This window comes from Micropterus salmoides, unplaced genomic scaffold (assembly GCF_014851395.1).
Source record: "Micropterus salmoides isolate LMB-PRFRI ecotype aquatic unplaced genomic scaffold, ASM1485139v1 Ms_hic_scaffold_12, whole genome shotgun sequence".
Classification (NCBI taxonomy): Eukaryota; Metazoa; Chordata; class Actinopteri; order Centrarchiformes; family Centrarchidae; genus Micropterus; species Micropterus salmoides.
The window spans coordinates 36,161,930-36,184,861 of record NW_024040263.1 but is presented as its reverse complement, the minus strand read 5'-3'; the positions used below and the strand labels follow the sequence as shown (position 1 = coordinate 36,184,861).

Below are 22,932 nucleotides of genomic sequence, written 5' to 3'. Positions count from 1 at the left end.
TACTACCGTTCAACCACTGAGGTTCGATTGTGGAAAATATTTGATTATAATACGTGCAAATAGATTAAGTTTAGAAATGCAGTCCCTTGGGAAACCTGAGACGCCCCCTGGGGAACCACGCCCCAGGCAACAAAAGAGCGACACGCGACCTCGCTCCTCTCTTCGCTGTCCGCTCTCTTCCACTCTGCTCGGCCCTCTGGACGAAACAAACAGGCCCTTTTGTTCGCCTGAAGCTACACACCTGAAGTGCCGCGACATCGATCTGCCTTCAGTTTGTTTTATTTTCTTTATTTCTTTTGTTTGTTAAAGTTATCAGTCCGTTAAGTTACACTGGACTAATTCAGGAACGACCAAGTTCCGTTTTAAGCCTTTTTCGTCGAGCCAACTTCACCGAGGTCAGACCAAGCCACGTGGTCTTGCAAGCTACAACGAAGGAAACCTGAAAACAGCCGAATTGCCAGACGGAGGAGGCGTTTTCAATCGGACACGGAGAACCTAGCAAAAAGCCAGGATCGGGCAGCTAGCGTGGGACCCGTGCAACAGGCCAAAAGCAGGCTGTCGACAAGCAGTAAGACTTAACACACGTTCTGTGATCAGATGTCCATTTTAACTCCTAAACTATAGCATTAGTTTACTTTCATTAGCTCTTCTATGCCGTATGAGTCAAATGCTTCCCACAACCGAACCTCCAGGCTCATTGTTCAGCAAATTTTTATGTTCCCTGTATCCAACCATCTTTTTATCACCTTAGTTAGAGAATAAATTCACTGTAATATAGTCAAGAGCTGTGTGTGTTGCCTATTTCTAGTTCCTGCCAAGAGAATTGACCCTTTAGATATGAGACTGACTGACTGATTTAAGATAATTGAGCGATTATTAACTAACTGATCACTAGTAATAATTGTATAATTATTCAAAACTACCTAGAGGCCCGGAGTCTCTAGGATTATAACAACGCCGGTGGTGCCCTGAAACGAGGAATGAAATAAAATTAAATAAAATGATTTTATGAATCTTAAAAATTCATAATTGGGTATCAATTCTTATAAATTTATTGAAATGCATAACTAATAAATTTAGGTCTGCTACACTGTGATACTTACCATTCTAACGGTGATGGTGTCACTCCACACATCACGGAACAGTCTCCGGATATCATCTTTGAGGTCATCTGGGTACGTTAAAACCCTCCTTTTCTGAAACACAGGAAAAAGGGAGCAGTAAGAAAGTGTATGAAAAAAAAAAATTCAAGTACAGCTAAAGAATTTCTTGCATTATCCTTACAGTTTTCGATGAACCGGGACTCCTCACTTTGGGCAGGCAATAACCACTCTTCTGGAATAAGAAAACAATTTTTGGCAGTGTGATATGTTTACCCAAAGAAAAGTTACACTGAAATGTATACCAGTAAATCGGCATTGGCAAATGTAATAATGTAATGTTAACGGGTGTAAAAATCCAAATAATAATGCAGACCACAGTGGGATGGCTTACCCGGCGTGACTTTTTGAGAGGACTCTGCAGCTGCAAGGAAGAAAAGTTTGGGTATGAGAAGTTGACCCCATACTGTGATATGCTAAGTTACTCTGTGCATAGACGCTTACCACTTCTTGTGCATCATCAGCTGTCAACCCTTCTTCTGACTCGTCAGGTGACCACGTGCTGTCGTCCGAATCATCTGGGGTGTCAGTCTCCTCTGTGTCCTCCGTCTTGCTTAAATGTGTTATTATTATTATTATGTTGTGGCCGCGGCTGCGGCTGCGGTTGTGGCCGCGGCTGTGGCTGTGGCTCTGGCCGCGGCTGCGTTGTCATTGGCTGGGACCCATGTGGTGATGGTGTTGATTGGTGGTAGAGAGGACCATGGTACTCATAAAGCCTCCTTGGCTGAAATAAAGTTACATGGGAGAGGTTTTAAAAAGGGTGTAAAATGCTGGTAGCCGATAACCACCCTCCTGGTTTGAGAACACCTTTCACAAACCCCAAGAGGTAAGGACTTAATGTTATTACAGGTTACTAGTAAAGCCACCTCTAGACTAGCAGGAGCTAAATTTGAACACACATTCAAAGTCTGTATGTCCTTGCAAAGATTTTACAACTCTGGATTAGTATAAAGATACTCACCAGAAATCCAAACTAGAGAAGAAAAAGTTGTTTACTGTGTTGCCTCTCCTCAGCATCAAAACTCCTCCAAGACTGACACTGTTAAATTGCTGGGACATTTATTTGGGGACACAAGCTGCCTATCAAAATTGGGGGCACATCCCAATTCAGAAGGCCTGCCCACATGTTGTGAAGACGTTCTGGCAAGGATGTTAAGCAAAGCCACACATTAGGAGGTTAGGTTTAGGTTTGACGAGGACGCTTTGGAAAGGACGTAGAGCCTTGTTAAATGTTATGAATACGTTTTGACGAGGACGCTTTGGAAAGGACGTAGAGCCTTGTTTTATGTTATGAATACGTTTTGACGAGGACGCTGTGGAAAGGACGTAGAGCCTTGTTTTATGTTATGAATACGTTTTGACGAGGACGCTGTGGAAAGGACGTAGAGCCTTGTTTTATGTTATGAATACGTTTTGACGAGGACGCTTTGGAAAGGACGTAGAGCCTTGTTTTATGTTATGAATACGTTTTGACGAGGACGCTGTGGAAAGGATGTAGAGCCTTGTTTTATGTTATGAATACGTTTTGACGAGGACGCTTTGGAAAGGACGTAGAGCCTTGTTTTATGTTATGAATACGTTTTGATGAGGACGCTGTGGAAAGGACGTAGAGCCTTGTTTTATGTTATGAATACGTTTTGACGAGGACGCTTTGGAAAGGACGTAGAGCCTTGTTTTATGTTATGAATACGTTTTGACGAGGACGCTTTGGAAAGGACGTAGAGCCTTGTTAAATGTTATGAATACGTTTTGACGAGGACGCTGTGGAAAGGACGTAGAGCCTTGTTTTATGTTATGAATACGTTTTGACGAGGACGCTGTGGAAAGGACGTAGAGCCTTGTTTTATGTTATGAATACGTTTTGACGAGGACGCTGTGGAAAGGACGTAGAGCCTTGTTTTATGTTATGAATACGTTTTGACGAGGACGCTGTGGAAAGGACGTAGAGCCTTGTTTTATGTTATGAATACGTTTTGATGAGGACGCTTTGGAAAGGACGTAGAGCCTTGTTAAATGTTATGAATACGTTTTGACGAGGACGCTTTGGAAAGGACGTAGAGAAATTCTTAATCACTGTCGCTCTTGTCGCCACTTTGCATGAGTCTCTTTCCGCTGGATGGCAGAGGAATGGCGATCTTCTCCATGTTGCTGGACACAGGCACAAAATTAACAAGGCCGTTGTTTAAAGAGTGGCATTTACAACACATATGAGAAATGGAATAAAAAATGATGTTATTATGTTGGGAGTACCTGGGACTCAGTCCATCTTCTCCGTGTTGCTGGGTCGACTGTGGTATGAGTCCCTGTCCGTCCTCCTCTCCCTCCTGGAGGAGGCGGCTGACACTGAGATGGTGTGACCCCGGGGTCGGTGGCCTCCGCTGGGGAGATGGCTCCAGGTGGCTGCACTGCTGATGGAAACTCTAATCTCATCCTTGCTCCTCCACTTTGAGATGACACTACACCTGGGCTTTCACCCCTTGACTCTGACTTCCCAGTCCCTTAAAGTCCCCTCTGTGCTTCTCTCCACCTTCTCTTTCCCCAAACAAGGCTGCTGCCGACTGGAGGTGCAGGAGGACAAAAAGAGGAATTACTTTAAAAAATAAAGGCGCAGGGACGACTTTAAAAAAGATCATATTAGTGCAAGATTATTTTTACCCTTTAATATTGTGTACATAAATATATATATATATATATATATATATATATATATATATATATATATATATAATGATAATAATCTAAAAATTTTTAATTGATGGAATGTAAAAATTAAAGTGGTAGGAGTACACAAGTCCTACTCCTTTTTGCACGTGTGACATATTTACAATACATACAATACAAAAAATATGAAAAAGCAGATGGTGTCTGCTTCTAACAATGCTGGCTACTTGAAACAATTTAAATATTTTTTTTGTCTTAAGCCATTTCCTTGTTATAATGTCCCTGTGTGTACCGTTCCTGTGTTTTCATGTCACTTGTCCTATTTTTATCACCCACCAATAATTCCTGCTCTCTGCTGCATATAAAAAAGTTACAAATACTAAAAGGTGATTAAAAAAATTGGACTTCACGAATCCTTTTTTGCAAAAAAATACTTGCTTGTTCTTCATTTTATCCTCTTAATTCAGGCCGACTTGGGTTTGGAGAAGGGAAAAAGAGCTGGCTAACGACTTACAAAGCTCTGCGTTAGCCAGTCTGCTGCAATGTCCTGTGAGTCCCCAGAAAGTGAAAAGCACCTCCAAACTCCACATTTCACATAATACAGACACAAAACTGTATTACCTCAGCGCTGGTTCAAGAAATTGGACTCCACTTTCTCTCTTTTTTTTTTTTAAGCTTTAAACATTTTACTTAGAAAGGCACAAACTATGATTTCCTGGTAAATTATTTTGATGTAAGAAATAAAATCCGAAAGGCATTTTGTTTTCTCCAAGTAAGTCGACATAATTTTTCAGCCATAACTCAGATATAAACGTTGAATCTTCCTAGATCAGTCTTTATTAAGTTGTTTTCTTAATTGTTAAGGTAAGGGGGTTAGAAGAAGGGAAAAAGACCCGGCTAACGACTTACGTTAGCGTTAGCCAGACTGGTGCATGGTCCTGTGATGTGCCTTCAGTCCCCAGAAAGTGAAAAGCACCTCCAAGCTCCACATTTCACCTTATAACAGCCAAAAAAAGTCGCATCAAACTGAAGTGCTGGTTAACTGTGAAATAGCACAGTCTGCGGCTGGGAGGCAAAACTGGAAACAAAGTGGCTTTTTAATTTTTTTTTGTCTTAAGCCATTTCCTTGTTATAATGTCCCTGTGTGTACCGTTCCTGTGTTTTCATGTCACTTGTCCTATTTTTATCACCCACCAATAATTCCTGCTCTCTGCTGCATATAAAAAAGTTACAAATACTAAAAGGTGATTAAAAAAATTGGACTTCACGAATCCTTTTTTGCAAAAAAAATACTTGCTTGTTCTTCATTTTATCCTCTTAATTCAGGCCGACTTGGGTTTGGAGAAGGGAAAAAGAGCTGGCTAACGACTTACAAAGCTCTGCGTTAGCCAGTCTGCTGCAATGTCCTGTGAGTCCCCAGAAAGTGAAAAGCACCTCCAAACTCCACATTTCACATAATACAGACACAAAACTGTATTACCTCAGCGCTGGTTCAAGAAATTGGACTCCACTTTCTCTCTTCTTTTTTTTTTAAGCTTTAAACATTTTACTTAGAAAGGCACAAACTATGATTTCCTGGTAAATTATTTTGATGTAAGAAATAAAATCCGAAAGGCATTTTGTTTTCTCCAAGTAAGTCGACATAATTTTTCAGCCATAACTCAGATATAAACGTGAATCTTCCTAGATCAGTCTTTATTAAGTTGTTTTCTTAATTGTTAAGGTAAGGGGGTTAGAAGAAGGGGAAAAGACCCGGCTAACGACTTACGTTAGCGTTAGCCAGACTGGTGCATGGTCCTGTGATGTGCCTTCAGTCCCCAGAAAGTGAAAAGCACCTCCAAGCTCCACATTTCACCTTATAACAGCCAAAAAAAGTCGCATCAAACTGAAGTGCTGGTTAACTGTGAAATAGCACAGTCTGCGGCTGGGAGGCAAAACTGGAAACAAAGTGGCTTTTTAATTTTTTTTGTCTTAAGCCATTTCCTTGTTATAATGTCCCTGTGTGTACCGTTCCTGTGTTTTCATGTCACTTGTCCTATTTTTTATCACCCACCAATAATTCCTGCTCTCTGCTGCATATAAAAAAGTTACAAATACTAAAAGGTGATTAAAAAAATTGGACTTCACGAATCCTTTTTTGCAAAAAAAATACTTGCTTGTTCTTCATTTTATCCTCTTAATTCAGGCCGACTTGGGTTTGGAGAAGGGAAAAAGAGCTGGCTAACGACTTACAAAGCTCTGCGTTAGCCAGTCTGCTGCAATGTCCTGTGAGTCCCCAGAAAGTGAAAAGCACCTCCAAACTCCACATTTCACATAATACAGACACAAAACTGTATTACCTCAGCGCTGGTTCAAGAAATTGGACTCCACTTTCTCTCTTTTTTTTTTTTTAAGCTTTAAACATTTACTTAGAAAGGCACAAACTATGATTTCCTGGTAAATTATTTTGATGTAAGAAATAAAATCCGAAAGGCATTTTGTTTTCTCCAAGTAAGTCGACATAATTTTTCAGCCATAACTCAGATATAAACGTTGAATCTTCCTAGATCAGTCTTTATTAAGTTGTTTTCTTAATTGTTAAGGTAAGGGGGTTAGAAGAAGGGAAAAAGACCCGGCTAACGACTTACGTTAGCGTTAGCCAGACTGGTGCATGGTCCTGTGATGTGCCTTCAGTCCCCAGAAAGTGAAAAGCACCTCCAAGCTCCACATTTCACCTTATAACAGCCAAAAAAAGTCGCATCAAACTGAAGTGCTGGTTAACTGTGAAATAGCACAGTCTGCGGCTGGGAGGCAAAACTGGAAACAAAGTGGCTTTTTAATTTTTTTTTGTCTTAAGCCATTTCCTTGTTATAATGTCCCTGTGTGTACCGTTCCTGTGTTTTCATGTCACTTGTCCTATTTTTTATCACCCACCAATAATTCCTGCTCTCTGCTGCATATAAAAAAGTGCATTACCTTTGCATTTGTTAAAAAAATTGGACTTCACGAATCCTTTTTTGCAAAAAAAATACTTGCTTGTTGTACAGCCATCTTTACTTCTGTAAAAACGTACATAAGTAGTAATCGATAAGTAGTCGGACGAACATGTCTTGTAATACAGTAAGTCCTTCACGTGATAGGACACATAGTTTTTGTAAATCTCTCTCAAGCCATCCCTAGTTAGTAACGTTTATTTCTACAACAATGTTTTGATTAGTGTTGACTAAGTTCAGTTGTATACATATATATGTATATATATATATATATATATGTAAATGTACTTTTATGCTACTATATATTTGTATACGCATATATCTATATGTGTACTAAGTATATAATAGGTGGGTACCCTACAAAGTAAATAGTAAAAAACATAGAAGATAGCAACAATTACTGCTAATCTCTGTAGTCGATCCAGCAGAAACACTTCACTGTGATCACCTGCAGACCTTCTGTTCTCTGTCAGCGTTTGACTTCTTCACTTGGTAAGTGTGCCTGACACATTCCCTGAAATTTTCATTCAAATCTAGGGGGAAACTACAAATGCAAGAAACGGGCGTGGCATCACCCAAATTAGACTGTACTATTGTAAAAAAAGATTTGAATCTGTGAACCGCAGCTTGTAACGGCATGCTATGTATTTGCCTTTCCTTTCGACAAGTTGTCTTTAACAGAGCATCTTTTTCAGATAATGGCTGACAAAAGTGGAGTGGAAGATGGCACCGACTTCAGTCCAGTAAGTATGCCTTAAATAAATTTATAAATCTGTATGTTTACACCATGCATAAATTATTGACATGTCATTGGATATTTTTCCATGAAATATTGGGCTCTCTTGTGACTAAATAATGTGGACAACTGTGTTGCCAAATAAGTCCAAAAAAGACTTTTTGATATTTCCCATAGTGCACTCTGAGTTTTTTAATTTAAATACTTTGTGCCTAATAGGATGAGATGAAAGTAGCTTTTACACTTTTCCTTTACAGTTTCAGCACAGCAACCATGCCAGGATTTCATATATTGCAAAATATTACATGATTAAAATTATTAACACCATGACTAAAGACAGTTTTGTCATTCAACCTAATTATATAGCTCTCAGCATTGTTGTTTAAATAATTCCATACTGATATTTCAATGAATAGTGTGCATTGAAATGGCAGTATGGAATTATGTCAAACAGGGCAGTGAATGCTATATCACTGGATGGAATTTTGGAGTTGGAGGCATCTCAGTGTATTGTTTATTGTATATTTGTGAATTGTGATGCATCAGTCAGGTTTAACAACTGTTGTATTGTGCCATTTTGCAGGAAAGTGACCTCTGGGTCACCTCTGTTGAGGAACACCACCTGCATGTGCCTCCTCCTCCTCCTCCTCCTGAATTACCTGAGGAAGATGACAACGTAATGTATAGTCTATACTAAAAATCAATTAAATTCACATCCTTATATGCAGTTTTTATTTACTTTTTTTTCTCCAGTACTTTGCAGATGATGAAGATGATCCCATGGAAGAAGGAGGCTGATGTTTATATTTTTATAGTTCAATGAAGGCATGGATTTGTTCATAAAGGAAGTTTTAAATTCTACATTCAGCAGTCAGACAAATATGGCCTCTTTAGTGCATCCACACATAAAATACTTTCAGTATCTGCTTATTGTTTTATTTAATTGTAGTGCCAATGGCCTGATTAATTTTAAAAGCAATATATTTATATAGTTTAAATAAGGCATACATTTGTTTATATTATATATTTATTATATATAATATATATATTTTTTGTTTAAATAAAGAAAATAGAAAATAATCTACTCCTCTCCTTGTATCTTTGTAGAAGATGATGTGTGTATGATATATTTAATCTGTAAATAGTTTTGATTTTGAATGACGTTTCAGGCAGAAACCCTCTACCAGCAGTCAGACAAATATGGCCTCTTTAGTGCATCCACACAAAAAATATTTTCAGTATTCTGCTTATAGTTTTAATTTATTTGTAGTGCCAATTACATGGTTAATTGTAAAAAGTAAAAAATAAAATAACCTCACACAGGCAGCCACAGAGAGACTGGTAACCACAGACAGGACAGGGCCATCTTGAGAAGCCAGCTTTGGAAATAGTCTGCTGTTGCATCGGAATCCAGGAGAACTCCATAGATTAAGGGATTTCGAGTCAGTGAGGGTCGAGCGAGGGGTGGTGGGTGCAGGGGGTCGCCAACCCCAAAAACTAAAGAACATTAGCTTTTGAGGATTAGTGCTCAAAAATAATGAGAGCTGGGTTTAGGCAACACTGTGCCAGAACATTACTAGTCCTATTGTTATTATAATCATTAACGTTGCGACTGTTACCATTAACACTACCATAAATATCTGTACCATTTTTCATTTAGTCTATAGCAACATCACCTTTACTGTCTGTACCTCTGTGTGTATTATTTTTGTGTAGGCTGCTGCCTCTCTCTCCCTCTTTCTCTCTCTCCTTCACCCCAACCGGTGGAGGCAGATGGCCGCCCACCCTGAGCTATGGTTCTGCTCGAGGTTTCTGCCTCTTAAAGGAAGTTTTTCCTTGCCTCTGTCTCCTAGTGCTGCTCTTGGTGGGAACTGTTGGGCTTCTGTAAATAACATCACAGAGTACGGTCTAGACCTGCTCTTTTATGAAAAGCGCTGTGAGATAACTGTTGTTGTGATTTGGCGCTATATAAATAAAACTGAATTGAAATTGAATTGAATTGAACAGGGGTAGGGTTTTTATATGTATATATCTCCCCCTATTTTGACAAGAGTGACCTTTGTCTTATTCTAACCCCAGTTTGTGTCCATTTCCCTCAGATGTGGTGGAGTAGATAGCATGAAAAGGACATAACACAATGACTAGTGTTATTTTGTTCTAAGATGTTCATTTGGCTCTATCTAGTGACCAAATCTGCACTAATAAAGTCACAATGTTAGCAATGATAAACAATATCTAATTAAAATAAAAAAGACAAAAGGAAGGTGTTAAATTCAAAGTATTCAACATTTATTAAATTGAACACAAACATGTTCAACATATTTGATTAGTCACACCACAATGAAAGGAATATGAAAACATAATATTAACATGAAACAAGAAAACATACACAAAAGCAATATAAAAACAGCTGCCAAAAAGATATTCCATAAACAAAATTAAAAAATCAGGTGGTGGAGAGTGTGGTGGCGGTCCACCGGCTTCAGAGACCTGCCTGGCAGCTTCATCCTCTCTGCTCTTTTCCAGGGTATTTGTTTTTTGCCTTTTCCCATCTTCTGAAAGACCAATTAGTGAAAAAATGGTAACAGCATATTAGTGGCACTGCTCGAATAAGGAGCAGATCTGCTCTGGTGAGGGAAGCTTCTCTGTTAAAGCATTCCATAATAGCTATGAGCTGCCACCCAGTCTGACAATAACCATTAAACAAAGTAGTAGAAGTATTAGTAGTGGTAGTAAACTTCAAACTCACCAGATTGCACCTCTCCCTGCTGGTGGGTCCCGGTCTGCTTTGTAAGGGTGGACAGCTCTCTTATCAGCACCCTGTCCAGGGACATTATCTGTGCTGCAGACAGACGGACCTGAGGAAGAAATACAGTCATACATTGAGGACCTGGAAGACATAACACACTATAATCTGTAATAAAAAGAATGTCATTCAAAGACAAAGAAAGAATCTCTTCAGTTTTCATCGACTAAAACAAATTCATTATAAATGACATCTATTCGACATACATTTTTTTGGCGCCATTAAAACACTAATGAAAATCCCTGCCAAGATTAACACTGTTTAAATGCAGTCCCTCACAAGGCCCACCCTGAAAAATAAGTAGTAGCTGTATTTAGAGAACAGTAAACGGTCAGGCAGTACAGGTATTGGATCAAGTTCTGGCGAACTGAGGCAGGCAGTGATTAGGGGTTCCAATAGTTAATATAAACCTGAAATAAACCCACTGGCTTGGAGGGAGAGACAGACGACGTTTGTTTTCTCATGAAAGCGACGAGCTTCTTAATCACTGTCGCTCTTGTCTCCACTTTGCATGAGTCTCTTTCCGCTGGATGGCAGAGGAACGGCGATCTTCTCCATGTTGCTGGACACAAGCACAAAATTAACAAGGCCGTTGTTTAAAGAGTGGCATTTACAACACATATGAGAAATGGAATAAAAAATTATGTTATTATGTTGGGAGTACCTGGGGCTCAGTCCAGCGATCTTCTCCATGTTGCTGGGTCCGGGTCGACTGTGGTATGTCCATCCTCCTCTCCCTCCTGGAGGAGGCGGCTGACACTGAGATGGTGTGACCCCGGGGTCGGTGGCCTCCGCTGGGGAGATGGCTCCAGGTGGCTGCACTGCTGATGGAAACTCTAATCTCATCCTTGCTCCTCCACTTTGAGATGACACTACACCTGGGCTTTCACCATCTTGACTCTGACCTGCCAGTCCATTAAAGTCCCCTCTGTGCTTCCCTCCACCTTCTCTTTCTCAAAACGAGGCTGCTGCTGCTGAGGCTTGCTGTCTGAAGGTGTTTTGGGCCTCGATGCGTCTCCTGGCAGTCTGGGACTCTATAGCGGCCTTAGAAAAAGCTTCAGGTAAGGTTTGGAGCTCCGGAGAGGAACTGGACTTGTTAAGTCCGTGACCCTGGGACTGAGTGTGGGTCTGGAAGGGAAGCTCGAGCCCCTGGCTACCTGGTGTGGAGGGTCCCAGAGCGGGCTGGTCAATGGGAATCACTCCCTCGCTCACCTCCTCCAGCGTCGACTTTTCATCATCCTGACTGGAGGTGCAGTACGACTGGAAGACAAAAAGTAGAAGACTATTTTACAGATAAAACGTGCCGAACCACAGAACGGTTAGTAATGTGCAGAATAAAAACACTGGTGGGCGTGTGATTATGCAGAAACAAGGGTGGGGAAACCCACTTAATAGGAGTGTGGATGATTAACAACAAGCGGTGGAGATGCTTGTGAATACTATTTTCATCTTTTCACAGCTTGTATGTGGTTAGAGACAGTACGGCCACAACAAGCCATGTGAATGAAAATGTATGTGTTGTCTTTATTACTTAGCATGCTGTAGTACACGTGGTAGTTTGTGTGTGGAGAAAAACAAAAATACAAAGAGTGCACCAACTACCTACCCTGCTGAGCGTTCCAGGCGGCGGGGTCTTTGAATGAAGATGGGATCTGAGGTCATTGGCTCAGACTCTTCACTCTCTGGCCAATCAGACGGGGTGTGTGCTGTGGTGACCCTGACCTCCTCTCCAGCACCACCACCAGAGTCTACAGCAGGACACATCAACAACCAAGTGGGTTATAGGTGGATACATGCACACAAAAACTCAATCTCTGATCAACATTTGATTCTTACTGTGTACTTGAATGTAGATTTTACAAACAAACACAAAGGCAGTCATGCAAACACATGAACATGACCTTCAGTCAATTCAACCTACAAACACTGACATCAGAGCCAGACAGACACTCACTCCCTCTCTCCTTCTCTTCTCGGAGGTGGGCAGGGAACAGCCACTGCCTCTGTGTTGGGGGAAAAGTTAGGGGAAGGGTAAACTGGACTGATCATCGGCCATCAGGTCGACTTTGTTCCGTGGTTCAGACAGGACGAGCACGGCTTTGTTAACCGGAGGAAGCTTCCTGTCATGTCAAAAGAAAACTTGGTTGCACCTGCTGAAAAGGCTCATGCGCATTGGTGTCTACTGAGGACTACTCGGAGGTGGGCAGGGAACAGCCACTGTCTCTGTGTGGGGAAAAAAGTTAGGGGTAGGGGTGGGGTTCTTCTTTTTCCTTCAAATATCTTAAAGCTAAAAGGGAAAACCCATCAGGGTGCTAGTAGTATAATAAACTCTCTGCCGTCTCCACTGAGCCGCCCACTGTCCTGTGAGGGACAACCAGCAGTAGGTGGTGACCCGGCAACATGAGGCTGTGGGGGTGGTGGTGAGGATCCACCAGCTGCAGTAATTTCCCTGGCAGCCTCACCACACGGAGCTGCTTCCTCACTATCTTGACTCTTTGTTGCCAGGCTTTTTCATTGGCTGGTTCCTTTCTTTCCAGCTTCTGAAAGACACATTAGAGAAAACCTACAAGGTTAGACTTACACGAGGAATCTGTGTCGGTGACTCAGTGCTTTAGACAAATAATGGCAACAATAGTAGCATTTTAGTGCCACTGCTGGACCGAGGAGCAGATCTGCTCTGGTGAGAGAAGTTTCTCTGTAAAAGTTTTCAAGATTAGTCCTCTCTCCCACCTCCATCACTCAATCACCCCCCCTCTCTGGATTAATTTTCCCAGGCCTGTTAGGAAGGCAGAGTAGCGGTTCGAACCATACTCATTTGATAGAATGGCAACCTTATTGTTAACCTGGAGGAAGTGGAGAGGATGAAGGTGTAAAGTCAGAGAGTGTATGAATGAGCTGACCGTAATATTCAATTATATTCTCACCTGACCGGCTCCTGCAAACACCACTCCGATCTTATGGGTGTCACAAGGAGGCATCTGGTCCAGAACCTTCACAGCAATTAAACGCAGTGAACAACACTGTATATAACGCACTGGAGCAGATTCCAGGTCAGTCAGAGAGGTCAACTAAACTCAGTTTTGGGCAGCAGCCGCGGCTTGTTGGCTTTATCCCCAAAGAAAGGAGAGTGGTACAGCTGGAGGAAGACAAAGCTAGAGGAGACAAAAACCTGAAATAAACCCACTGGCTTGGAGGGAGAAAGAGTCCTGGAGGAGGCGGCTGACACTGAGATGGTGTGACCCCGGGGTCGGTGGCCTCCTCTGGGGGAGATGGCTCCAGGTGGCGGCACTGCTGATGGAAACTCAAATCTCATCCTTGCTCCTCCACTTTGAGATGACACTACACCTGGGCTTTTGCTCAGGGTCGCCCCCAGAAAATTTTCCCTGGGGTGGCTGAAAATCCTGGGGTGGCACACTAAACCAAAAGCCATAACTGAATTTCAGGAATTCTATTATGCAGTATATAGAGTTGAATACTACATAAAAATGTGAGTTAAGGCATGACACAATGAATTACTTTGGTTTCTTATTTTAACGTTAAAACTGTCTAATGTCCGTAGACTAAAACCAGTTCAGTTAACATTCCATAAAAATCCTGTTTGATGTATTATCTGTTTGTGTTAGGCAATTAATTGTTCTTTAAATAGGTAAGTTTCTCAGCCGGTGCTGTCTGAGAAACGCTGTCCGGGGATCCGGTGTTCCTCCGACGTTAGCTTGCTGTTAGCGATGGTGCTAACCTGTTGCTATCTGCAGACTATCAGCTCTCACACACAGTACAACAAACTTATAAACCAGCCGGGCTGCTGACTGTCTCTGTACATTCATTAAATGAGACTTTTCTTTCTTCTGCCGCTGGTCGCTGCCTCCACAAGAAACACTAGTGATGTGCCTCGAGGCTTTGAAGCGCGTGTTCAGTGATGCGGGACGATTTTTGTGAAGCGCGTATGGAGGCTTGTGTTGATTAGTATGTGGTGACGTTCGAAGCCTCGCGAGCCGGCCGTACTGACCGATTCAGGAGATGGTTTGCGGGTTTGGCGTGCGATTCGAAAGGAGCAGCAAATTGCAATGGACCCTCATCAACATTTTTATGTACTTCTGAACTTGAAATTGAACACAATTAGATTTTATCAACAGCTCATTTTAAATGACTGAAAAAGTTTATCAACTTATGTCTGAATTCTTTTGATCAAATAACTTTTTGTGATTAAACAGAGGAAAAGAAAGTGTTGACATGTTTTTTTTTATTTTTATTTTGTGGCTTTGGTAAGAATTAAACTCTTACCCCATATTACAGTAATAATAATTTTCTAAAGCAGGTAAAATCATGTCCAAAAAAGAAAGGGCCTGAAGCCCAGCACTGTGGAAGTGTTATTTTTAAATAAAGATGAATAAAATTTTGTCTCTATTATCTAAAGTCCCAAACCAAGTTATCATAACCCTCTCCCTTGTTTCCACTTTCCTTTTGACCCTGTCATCGTATCACAAAGACACACCTTATTAAAAAGCTAATCAGTCATGAATTGGCATTACAAACATCATTTATTAATTCATTCCATTCAAAGCTTCACACACCAAAGCCGTGTTGCCATTATAATCACTCTGCCTGTTTTACATTTATTGTCCACTGGATGGCACACTAGAGCAAATCAAGCACCGTGAAGCTTCGGCCCATGAGTGAACCAACTGGATGGAAAGCTTCAGTGCTGAAGCTTCATCTCGCCATAACTAGAAAACACACACAATCTGAACAACACCGGTGCCCTGCGATCTGCTCACTGTCACCTGTCACAATTATAGAAACATGACAGGCATCTAGATGGACGAATCGGGGGCCTCTCCTAAAATAAACATCATAGTCTGTCACAGCTCAGGGTCAGCTGTTACCATCTTAAAGTGCTCTTCTCCCTCCTTTACTATCTTGTCTGACCACACCATGTAGCGCTGCAGGCCCACATGCTCTTCTGTCAATTCAGTTCAATTCAAATTAGCTTTATTGGCATGAATGTGTCACAAGAATATTGCCAAAGCATCATACATACAACATAAGAACAATCAACCATTTCATTAAACAAGTAATTAAAGCGTAAAGTAATCAAAGCGTATGTGTGTTTGTGTTAAATTTTTTTTAGAAATATTAAAAATTAAATTAAATAAATAAATAAACAGTAAGTGTGTGTGTGTGTTAAAAAATATTAAAAATAAATGAATAAACAAAACAGTAAGCGTGTGTGTGTTTAAAAAAATATATAAAAAATAAAAAATAACAAAACAGCAAGCGTGTGTGTTAAATAAATATATTAAAAATAAATAAACAAACACAACAGTAAGTGTGTGTGTTTGTGTTAAAAATATATATCTAAAAATAAATAAATAAATAAATAAACAGTAAGTGTGTGTTAAAAAATTTTAATTAAATAAATAAATAAACAGTAAGCATGTGTATGTGTTAAAAAATAAAAAAATAAAAATAAAATAAATAAATTTCTATCACTGGGAACTGGGTGGGAGACCCAGACAGTGCCAGGAAAGGGTGCTCTGAGGGAGGGAACTTCTTCATCCACTGAGGTTGGTGGTAGGCACTGAAAGAAATTCCACCAGACAAAACAGACTTGTCGAATTCCACACCGACATTATCCCAAAATGGACCAAACAGGTTTCCATCCTTCATAGGACAGGATTTCTTGTCTGCACTCCGCTGTGCAGAAGTCTCAAAGCAGTATGCTTTCCTCTGTCCCGTGGGCCAGTACTTGGGAGCCAGCTCCTCCCTGAAGTCCTCAAAACTGACCACACGGTGGTAGGCAGACAAGGCCTCCAGCTGGAAGAACTCCCTGTAGGGAACATGAACATTGGTGTAAGGTCGTGTGTGGTGGCGATACACTATCCAGGGAGGGACTGCCAGGGTCTGCTGGTTTCCAAAAACGACCCATGCACGGGCAGTACAACATGTAGCCGTTCTCATCCCACTTCAAATCTTCAGCAAAAGTCCGACAAGTGTGCAGCAGAAGTGATGAAAGTAAACATGTCACTGTGAGAGTATAGCATGCTCGTCTTTTCACCGCAATTGTGTTTCATTTCACAGTCACAGTCCTCAGTCTGGAGCCAGGGGCGGGGAACCAGTCGCATTGGCAAGGACAGAGCCGTGGCGGACATTGTAAAGCCGGCTTTGCAAGGTCATCTAGCGAAACATGGGCCAGGGTTGGCAGAGTCAATTTCAGTTGGACTTAACTGAGATTACCTCTAGTTTAGGACTAAGTCAACAGTGAGTCGACAGCAGTGTATTTAATCAGCTGGACCAGTTGACTGGTTTTTCAAAACCTTACCACTGAGTGCAAGCATGAAACCTTTTGCTTAATTTTCTCAACTACATATGTTCTTGCAATATGAGTACGACACTTCCCACTATGTGACGACATGGGCCAGGTTAGCAGAGTTAATTTCAGTTTTTCTGTCCTACCGTTCAAAGGCAGTTGAGGGGAATTATATATGTATATGTAGGTTAAGGTTAGGGGTTTGGGCTAGGTTAGGATGTCCCCACCCTCCATGTTTGAACGTTGTCCTTCATCAGGCTTGACAGAGTGGAAACTTTAAGTTTCCTTTTCCTTAGGTTTCACTTTAATCAGGTTTGAACACGGTATTTTCCTATTGTCTTTACTGAGGTTTATTTCTTCAGCTTGAGGCTTTCTAATTTAGGTTTCCAGGTTTCTTCTGCTTGAGGCTTATAGATACATTTTCTATATTTAAGGTCAACTGTATCTGCTGTTCGCTACAATAAAATCTTTTAAGTTTCCAAATTAAATCTGGATAGCGTAACATGACTCCAATCATAATTTAGGACTTACTTGGCATTGCCACTCTCCAATTGAGATTTTCAGTGAGTCACGGTTAGTACTGAGGTTAAGGTGAGGGGTTTGGGCTGGGTAAGAGTGTCCCCACCCTCCATGGAGCCCTCTAGAGGACACACACGGCACTGGCTGGTTAGGTTAAGGGGAAAAAGAACTGGCTAACGACTTACAAAGCTCCATGTTAGCCAGTCTGGTGCACTGTCCTGTGATGTGCCTCCAGAGACCCCAGAAAGGCAAAAACACTCTCCAACTCATGGTTTTAAGTTCCGACACTTCCCATATTAAAGAAGAACACAAAAGTGTATTACCTTTGTGCTTGGTCAAAAAATTGGACTCCACGAATCCTGTAGCTTCTGCACCCTGCTTGGATGTCTGACGATTAGCTGCATTTCTCCCTGTAATTCTACACTCTGCCTTTGCAATGTTTCGGAGGGCTGCTTGTCCTTCATCAGGCAATTCAGAGTGGCATATTTAAATTTACTTTTCCGTAGGTTTCACTTAATTTAGGTTCAAGAACGTTTTTGTATTTATTTTTCTATTTTTTATTTTTATTTTTCTCTTTTACTTTTTTTTGAGTGTTGACATGCAATACAGCAAGTGTGGATATTTATTTCAGATTTATATCAAAATACCCACAGTATATTGCAACATATTTACAATACATACAATACAAAATATATAAGGGGTTATAACCACGATCATTAGGTGATGATCCTTGTGCTCATCTTTTTTTTTTTTTTTTTTTTTTTTTTTTTTTTTAAACCTGTCCTGCCCAGCAGCTTGGTATAGAGTATAATGACCTGGATACCATATTGTGCCAGACAGATTTTACTTTAACAAGAGAGTATTAAAATACTCCTTTGTCTGTTTTATTATTTATTTAATTATGTATTGATTTGTCACCGGGCCGGACAGGGGGGCAGACACGGGGATGGGGGGGCACAAACAGACAGCACAGAGAAGGACAACACCTGCAAGAGAAGGGGAAAGGGGGATGGAGGTGGGGACAACAGGGGAAAGCTGTGGGAAACACCAATTGCAGAAGCAACGAAACCTGCAAGAGAACAGAGAGGGGCTTGGGGAGGAAAAAAACAACAACACAAACACAAACAAAAAAACAATAAAAATAATAATAATAGTAAAGAAAACCAGCCGAACAGCAGCATCCTTGTGCTCATCTAGCGAAGCCAGCTTGGCAAGGTCATCTAGCGAAGCTGGCTTCGCAAGGAGTGGGTTTTTGACACTTTGAAAATGTACATCGCCAGAGGCTGGTTAAGGAAGTAGGTAAGGGGGTTATAGCCACGATCATCAGTTGATGATCCTTGTGCTCACCTAGCAAAGCCGGCTTTGCAAGGAGTGTTCTGTGACCGGTCTAGTAAAGCTGGCTTGGCAAGGACATCTAGCGAAGCCGGCTGAGCAAGGACGGGGCCGTGGCTGCTTGGGTTTAGGCAACACTGAGCTGCAACGGTCAGGTGGAGGAAAGGAGGCAATGTCCACCAAAATAACCACGGCCGGGTTTAGGCGACACTGAGCTGCGACGGTTAGGTTCAGGGAGAAGGGGTAGGGTTTTCACATAGACAATGAATGGCGATTCCATGATTCCTCATATAAAAACCAAATTTTGATCTATTAGACGGCCATTTGGATTCCAACATTCCAACTTCCACGTTCCTCATTCCAAGTTTTATTTTCTCAATTCCATGTTGTGAAAATGGCCAGTAGGTGTCAGTATTGCACCACAAATGAAAAATTCCAAATTTTGACCGAATCCATAATTTCATCTATTATAATGGATGAAGCCCTGTTTTAAAACCAAATTCCATGTATAATGCTAAATACATACAATTAATTAATTTTTGCCTGAAATCTTGATTCAGTAATATTTGACCATAAATGCAGTGATTAGACCCAAAATCAAGCCAGTATCGTCAATGATGAGTTATAAGACCGGATGACTACACAGGTGGTCTGAAGGACGACAATATTGATATTTGTCTGATTCATGTCTACATGTAGGCTGGAGGAAAGTAGTGGATAGGGCCTCTCTGGAATATTTAATACATGTCAGAATTATCCTGAATTAAATTTTTGACCTCAGATGTATTTTTGACTGCAGGCAGGGCTGTGGGACTTATCGACTTGAAGGCCTCCCCCGCTCACTGACATGAAAGGAGACGGCTTGCTCAATTTTGGTCGCAGAGCCACGTGCAAGGCGTCATCGGAAAGGTCTCGATGAGCTGAGCCGCGGCATCTTTGAAACAAAGCTGTCGCCCCTTCCTGTAAGGAGCTAGGGGGCGCCAAAGTTTTAGATTTTTCACCTCGTTAAGTGCTGTATCTTTTTAAGAGAAGCAGCGAGGGATTAGGGACTGGCACAGTTGCAAAGCTCTGAAAGAGCTGTATCACATATGTCAGCGACATATAGGTGGCGCTCTTTTGGAACAAACTTTGCAGCGGGTGGGCTCAGCGACACGGGACAGGGTCCACCTGAAAGCCCTCGGTGAGACGAACGCAACAGTGGCCTCGCTGTCTTCCTTGCTGGATTTTTTCAGATTTTGAGAAGGAATAACTTCCTTCCATATTTCCATCTATTGTTCCCAATTGCAATCTATTTAAGGCAGGCGACCCTCCTGACTTTAGGGCATATTTAAGGGTCCTTCCTGGGGGGTGAGTGTGACCAAAACAGACACAATTCATCAGTGGGAAGCCAGGTTTCCGCCACAAGTGGTTCCAAGTCTCTATCCCACTGCATGGCGAAATGGGCCCCAGAAATACTGGGGTCGTGTGTTAGTGGCGACCCGCTGACCTCATGTTTTTGGAAGTCCACAACTTGGAAACGGCAAGGGTTAGAGATACGGCGGCAGCTGTTCCCGGATGCTCTCAGGGAGCTGTATGACATATGTCAGAATCACGCCTGTATCTTGAATTCCATTTTTTGACCTCAGATGGATTTTTGACTGCAGGCAGAATTCTGGGAGTTTTTAAATTTTATGCTTTTCGGCATGTTCTTGCTTGATTAGATGAAATTAGTTTTTGTTTAGTTTCTATACAGTTACAATACAATAAGCACACCATGATTTCATAGTTTTCATAGTGTTCAAAAAATTAAAGTATAAAAATTCTTAAAACCATAACAGAGACAACAGGATCGTTCAAGCTAGTTATATAGCAACCATCATCATTGTTAAATTAACTACTGTTGACATGCCATGGCAGAATGTGCCCTGGCGTGTCTGCAAGTAGTATTTTAAAGTTTAATGCATGAAGACATCGGGTGTCCACTTGAAACACCTGTAGTTATTAAGGGACGAAATGATTCAAGATTCTCATCTATTAATTGGGCCATAGATGCAAATCTGGAATAACTTTGAAGGCCAATACTGCAAAGGCGGACAGAGAGAGAAACCTCATTCCATGTACCAGTGGGAGGTTTAAGAGTGCCTTACCACATACAGGTGGCTGCATCACTCCAGGCACAATTAATGATGAGTTATTTAGGGGCAAAGTGATTCCAGATTTGAATGTATTGCATTATATGGATGAAATTTTCGGTGCTCTTCAAAGGCTAATATTTCTAAAACTGATTGACGGAACGGGTTGATTTAAAGTACCAGTAGAAGCTTGACAACTGCTGTATCACATACAAGTGTATCCATAATTCTAGACGCAAGTATCCGTGAGTTATTGAGGGACCAAATGATTCCAGATTCCTATCTATTGCATTACGTGGATGGAATTTTGGGTCCACTTCAAAGGCCGATATTTCAAAAAAGTTATTGAAGGAACGGTTTTATTTCAAGTAGTTATAAAAGTTGGAAGACTCCTGTATAAAGGACAGGTGTCTGCATGACTGTAGGTACATGTAATGAGTTAGTAAGGCACCAAATGATTCTAGATTCTCATCCATTTAGTGGGCTAAATATGCAAATCTGGAGTTACATGAAAGGCTAGCACTTTAAAGACAGAGGGAGAGAGTGGTCTGGGTCCAAGTACCTAAATGGTGATGCCCATATGGTGTCTGCAGAAATTTGATGCTATATGGACATTTAACTGCAGGCAGTCTTTTGCAGTGATGAAATTTTTAGGCCTTCAGGCTGAAATTTAATTAGTTTTTGCATAGTTTCTTTACATTTTCAACACAACAAGCAAGCCATGATTAGATATTGTTTACAGTTTTAAATTATTAATAAATACACAACCCACATAGTTTTATCATTCAAGCTATTTATAACCAGCCTCTATATTAACTTAATTGCCACATTTTTGTCATGGGAGAGTGTGGCCTTGTTTAAGAGTTTTTGGAGTTGGAGACATAAATGTGCAGACAAGGGGTCATCTTGGAAGACTGGGGGGCACCAACATTGAGATCTTTCCTTTCATGAAGTGTTATAACTGCCTGAGAGTGAGGAGGGACAAGGCGAAAATAGCTGGCCTCATTTGGAAAAAAACTTTCAACCCAGTGCATAGATTCATAGGAAATGGTCCACTTGAATGCCTGGAATGAACACTGTAAAGTAATTAAATAAAACTCAGAGTGTGTAGGTGTTGTGTATTTAATATTCTCATAACCATTAACATGTAGCATAAAAATAGAAATTCTACTTCCTATGTCACAGGAAGAAGAAATAAATAAAAATAAGAGATAATTTCCAAGTTTAATCAATAATGTTCTTACCTTCCATGTTTCAATCTATTGTATAATGAATGCCTGTAGAGGAAACACGGACTTCCTCTGTCAACAGTAAGAAAGGCTGCACCAGAGCATGGAGCACATGGTAAGTGTCAGCTCTGTAAATCATCGATTTTTCTCACACAGAAAATGTTGATACTTGGTTGATTTTGTTTTATTTCAGTGAGAAACATCCCAGTGTCAATTTTGTTTACTTTTAAAATGTAATTTTATTGCTTTTTCTATTGAACAAACCTATTAATGACGTAGATGTAAATGTGGAATGTAAATTTTATTTCCAAATTTCAATCTATCTTCCACTTAATTCATAAAATGAGATAAAAAAATAACAAACTTTATTTTGTATTGTTATACTTGTGTTCTAATTGATAGTTAATCCAGATTCAGCAATTACTGAACAAAAATTGCTACTAGTTTCCAACATGTTTATTACGGATGTGGTCCTTTTCATGCAGGTGTCAACAGGAAGTCAGGCGTGTGAACAGGAAATCAGGCGAGTCAACAGAAAGTCAGGCGTGCCGACAGGAAGTCACTAAGCAATGGCAGGCATGTTAATGTGTTTGTTGTACTTGTGTATGCTTACTAAATTGAATTTAATCACACAGATGTTCAACTTTCTAAAACCACTTAAATCTAACTGACCCTTGAATAGATCATGCAATAGAAATAGAGATGCAGATGCCAAATGAAGGCCCCTCCATCCACTTTGAGTTCCAGCCAGAACAAGGATCTCCCCAAGATGCACCATATAGGCAAGTACTATATATAATTATTTCAAATAGTATGATGATGAATCAAGTGATGTTTTTAATATTACAATAGAGTGGTTTTGTTTCCCTTTTAGATTGGGAGTAATATGTGGACGAGCATGGGACATGTGGGACTTTTTCTTGCTAATTGAAGGTTTCACTGTAATTATGTTACTAAGCCTCCTTATCATGAAGATTTTCCGTGAATACAGTACATTTAGCATTTTGGAGTGAAATGCAGGATGCCAGGATGGACAAAAGAGGGAGGGAAGGGTTAAGATTTTTACTTTGTTTGGGATGTTTATTTTTTAAGATGTTTA

General features: G+C 40.8%; 3 long non-coding RNA genes and 1 pseudogene across 5 annotated transcripts; all 4 read right to left on the bottom strand.

The window, feature by feature from the left end:
* Positions 1–21,855, bottom strand: part of LOC119899940 — a 32,255-nt pseudogene extending 10,400 nt beyond the window's left edge.
* LOC119899912 lies at positions 1,293–1,797 on the bottom strand. The gene is made up of 3 exons (XR_005443962.1): positions 1,605–1,797; positions 1,495–1,524; positions 1,293–1,335 (listed from the first exon to the last, which is right to left on the bottom strand). It is a non-coding gene; the product is annotated as an uncharacterized LOC119899912 (long non-coding RNA).
* LOC119899911 lies at positions 10,070–11,032 on the bottom strand. 3 transcript variants are annotated; one of them, XR_005443960.1, is made up of 3 exons: positions 11,000–11,032; positions 10,279–10,387; positions 10,070–10,084 (listed from the first exon to the last, which is right to left on the bottom strand). It is a non-coding gene; the product is annotated as an uncharacterized LOC119899911 (long non-coding RNA). The 3 variants fall into 3 exon arrangements; XR_005443961.1 differs by lacking the exon at positions 11,000–11,032 and adding an exon at positions 10,761–10,794; XR_005443959.1 differs by lacking the exon at positions 11,000–11,032 and having other exon boundaries at positions 10,279–10,415.
* Positions 11,244–13,542, bottom strand: LOC119899910. The gene is made up of 3 exons (XR_005443958.1): positions 13,520–13,542; positions 11,942–12,875; positions 11,244–11,595 (listed from the first exon to the last, which is right to left on the bottom strand). It is a non-coding gene; the product is annotated as an uncharacterized LOC119899910 (long non-coding RNA).
* Positions 21,856–22,932: the final 1,077 nt, after the last annotated feature.